Source organism: Lampetra fluviatilis, chromosome 4, assembly GCF_964198595.1.
Source record: "Lampetra fluviatilis chromosome 4, kcLamFluv1.1, whole genome shotgun sequence".
Taxonomy (NCBI): Eukaryota; Metazoa; Chordata; class Hyperoartia; order Petromyzontiformes; family Petromyzontidae; genus Lampetra; species Lampetra fluviatilis.
Window position 1 is genome coordinate 19,543,831 of NC_136278.1, and position 4,562 is coordinate 19,548,392.

Here is a 4,562-nt window from a genome sequence, read left to right on the forward strand (position 1 = left end):
TTAAGTCTGCGGCTTCTTGAATGCGGCAATTGTGGCATTAACTCCGCTGCTGACGCTCTGCTCTCCCTCGGCGAGCTTCGGTGCTTCACGGTACACGCTCATGACCTACGGGAGAAACGTGGAATGGGTGGTGTTAGAACGTTAGTGCCTACAGCTAACGAACATGATAGCATTCATACCTGATACCAGCCACACCGATTCTACATGCCACCCTTGCATTGTGATCGATAAAGATACATAGGTCATCACACTGAGCCATCGCTTCTTCTATTATAGTCTAAACCTGACCCATCTTGTGGTTTCATGTTTCCATTTGATTGCTGACCACTGGGTTTCACTGTCAATGTCTGTCTTGGTAACACTCCCATTTCAATCCTACACATATGCCCCATCCATACAACCTTTCCCTGACTAAGTACGTGGTTGTAGGTTAAGTCACACATACATTGATATTTACAACAATATCAACATTGACAATTATGTTTCCATTTATAAGACCAATAACAAGAATCACATTAACAGTGACGTGTTGTTGAAAATAATTTTGAATGTACCATTTGTATGACAATTATAATGACATTGCTACAGTAATTGCATCAATATTGACATTCACAGCGAGATCATGGTAAGAACGTTGACATTGACAGCCTCGGCACTCACAACGCTGATCCAGCTGTTGTAGGCTGATACGCGGGTGAACACGGTGGGCTTGCGGATCGTGTTGCAGTCCAGAGATGAGACGTAGCTGGTAATTCCCTGCACCACCCAGGCATTGTCCCACCGCTGGCAGTTCAGTGGACCACCTCCATCACCCTGTGATGCATACAAGAGGATAGACATGCATCCACGTTAACTCTGGGTAAAGCAGAAATGGGATATGGTGGTAGGTGCTGGCAAGGGTAAGTACAGGAGCTTGTAGCTCTTGTATCGGTATCTGGATGAGACAATTTAGCAAGTGTGCTTTTGGACCGTATTGCTGTGTATTGCCCCGCACTCCTCTGGTAGCTAGGCACACGTCGCAGGGAAACGTCCAAATATGACAAGTGGCAAATTAATACGCACTCTCTTGGCTCTGGCATTAATTTAATCAACGTTTGTACTTTTTTCGTTTGTTCTTTATGGATTGAATTTAGTCATGCATAAACGTATTCTGTGGAATTTTTGTCAAATCTTGGTGTCGGTGGATTTCATTTAGTCATTCTCTTAGTCTAGGCGACTAAAGCAGTCACACTATTTGTCCAGTCTGAGTTATTAATTATTGGGGTGGGATGTGCGCCGCCCCCCTCCGCTCTCTGGGTTTTTTGTTTTCTCTCTTTGCCTGTGTATTTAGTGTTCTTTTTCTGTCTCCACTCGTTTTTTGTCGTTCTTATGTTCTGCTCTGTCTGTGTGTCTCCGTTCCTCGTGTTTTGTGTTTTGTCTCTCTTTGGAATTTTCACACTTAAATTCTAGCTTAGCAATCTTTGAAATACGTAATCGACCGGCTATGCGTTAATTGTGTGTTGACCGACTCTCTGTCTTGCATTACATTACATTTCGATATTTTGCTAGATTTTTTTTATTTAATGTGTCACTCTCCCGTTCTCCTAATTTTCAAGCTTGCTTACTTTACCACCCGTCGTCCTACCCATTGACATGTTAATTTTTTCTCTAACCCCCTCCCTCTCTCCGCCCCCGCCCCCTCTCTCTATTTAAGGCCTCGTCACAGAGACTGTCTCTTTTTTTGTGCCTATGTGTTGCTCTCTCTATGTATCTTGGTGATATCTGTCTGCTTATATGTCTGTCTATAGTTTTCTGGTTAGATTTTTGTTGCTATTTCATTTATACCTGATGATGATTGCATGTGTTGCAATCGAAACGTCGTATGCTATTATTTAATTTATTATTTTATATTTATACGTGATTTTACCGAAAGAAACAAATTCCTGCAGTCACGAAAGCTCCAAAATTAAGATGATCAGGTCAGCCAATCAGTGATCTCAGTGGTCACAGTCATCGCCATGGTTCGTGATTGGTGTCTACTCGCAGTCACTGTTGACAAAATTAATAATCCAAATTAACATTTTGTTGACAACTATTCTCATCAGTCATTTTCGTTAAGGTATTGATGTGGGTTGGCACGCGTTGAACTCCATAAGCACATAGCACGCAGAGCGGGTGCTGCCCCCTGCACAGATGACGCTGCTCCTCAGGCTGCTCCCCCACCAGCTGGGCTGGCTGCACGTCGCGTAGTCCACCACGGGCAGGCTGGCCTGCTGCAACGCGCTGGGGAAGGGGCCGCTGGCTGTTCACGGGCACAGACAACGTGGAGATGGGAGAGCGTGGGTGAAAGTATCGGAGTTACGTGGCGTGAACAGGTTGTCCCCAAATTAACCATTACTCCCCAAGCGAACCATTAACAGGTGCTGGCCAAGTGAACCGTCCGTGTCTCCATGCTCAGAGGGGAAAAGCCACATAGCAACAACACCATTCTACTGAAAGGCTACTTCCCACTCTTGACTATGCAGAGTTGTGTTCAATTTTTCAACTAGCTATGCCAGACGGCCAGGCTCAATAGAGGGGTGACCTCCCCGAACTCGGATGTAGACACACTGTGCTTTTCCAGCAGCACCCTGTAGCTGTAGCCACATCTGTAGGTTGTGGTGGAGGTGGGGAGATAACAGAGCGACGGGCGGTCTTAATCACTTACACCTGTAAAGATAATTGGTGCGAGTTAATGCTTGGTGTTTTCACTGGCACATTGCGGCATCGTGTAAAGGTCATTTATAGAGGCTGCCTCCTTGCTCCGAAGATCCATTGCTCCAACCTTGGTGGCCGCAATGTTGTACAGGAAAATACTGTACAGGACCTGGGCCCCGGTGCAGTTGCACCGCCTGCACACACAATAGCGACGCCACTGGTGCCGTGACTCACGTGAAGCAGCTCGCAGAGGTGATCATCCATTGACTATCAATGAGGGTTTCTCCACAGTAGTTGACACATCTTCTTCCAGAGTACCTCTGCACGAGCGCCTGCAATGCACACACAGCGAAGTGGTGGTAGTTACGGTCATTTGTCTAAGATTTCGTCAAATTTCTATATCGAATAATACAGTCCTAACTTAGCCCTATTGTCAATACACTGTCTCACAATGCTAACCAGAGCTGGTTCTGAAGGGGTGTAACCCGGTACTGGTTCGGATTTCACTCGCCACTGATGCTAGCAGTCGCTGGGAATATAACCCATGTAGCCTGGTTCATAGTGCAATGCTTAAACTACTGCGCGTCCACTCTCCCATGATCGTGCGAAGAATGGAAGATCTGAACATTTCATGGTGCACACATGCAGCCCTTTTGTCAATCCACTGCTGGATGATGGCCTCCACGTGACATATACAACAATGGATGCTGCTGCACTGAGATCGACTGACAATGCAGCGTGTGGCTGTGATGGCTGTTATTCAGCCTCTGCCGTTACCTGCCAAGGCCAAGAGTTGGCACGAGCCTCCACGTCGTTCACCACGCGGATCTGGGGATTCGCTGCAATCCCACAGCTCTGAGCCGACACCGCAGCTGTGAGGAACAAAGGCGCACGCACACAATAGCACACACAATTCTATGCAGTACACACAATAGCGCACACGCACACAATAGCAACAAAAAACACAATCCCACTCACATTATCTCTGATGCGTTTTTGGGTTGTACCTTGTGCTATACTGTATGATGTCCAATGTTTCATTCCACGTCGCAGGAGATTCTTGTACATATATTGTTCTATTTAAAAACCCAAATCAGCGATGAGGGCATATCAACGTACATGCAGGATTTGCATATCCAGGAGTTGTGCTCTCTATGGTAAAACATTTTATCCCCTCAAACAGGGGCTATTGAGGGTATATCAGAATAATTTTTTAAACCATGCGGTATAACCAAAATAACGAGTGACGTGAAAAAGGAGAGAACTTGAAGCTCAGATCCGCCCATTCCTCTTCTTGGAACTACTCTCATTCAAAGTATATTGAAAATAAGGTGATTCCTGAGGCCTGTTCCACCACCTCTTCACCATTTCCTCTGGTTCCCCTGTTCGGATTCATCATCGTATTTCCATTAGGTGATCCGTGTTATATGGGGTTATTAACTAAGGTGCTCCATTGCGGCCAGATAATATAATGATCGACTCGAATGTCTCCAGAAAGGGAGTTTGTGGTCCTTCCAATCACCTAAGATAGTTTTCCTCGCCGTGGTATTAAAGGCTTGGGGTAACGTGTTCTGGTGTTTGGAAATTCCCGCAGGTTTCAGGCCCCATAGGGAGGAATCCACGAAGGACCTAACATTCGTGCCACAGATAATATGAAAGTATTTGACAATGTCCTTGAAAAAAATTGCAATATCCGGGCACAGCCGAAGGGCATGTAGGTATGTCTTGTGTGAGGAGCTTTTTTTAGAACGAAGTACAGTTCCCGAAGAAGATGGAACGGTTTCTCCACTAAATCATATGCGTGCATTGCAATCACTCAGCAGATCAAGGTTTCAGCTAGAGGAGCACTCAACCAGCAGGGCAGTGCAGACGAGAAAGACGAGCAT

The 4,562-nt window shown here is 45.9% G+C and overlaps 1 pseudogene; it reads right to left on the reverse strand.

Moving 5' to 3' along the window:
• Positions 1–4,562, reverse strand: LOC144931398 (chymotrypsin-like elastase family member 2A; annotated as a pseudogene).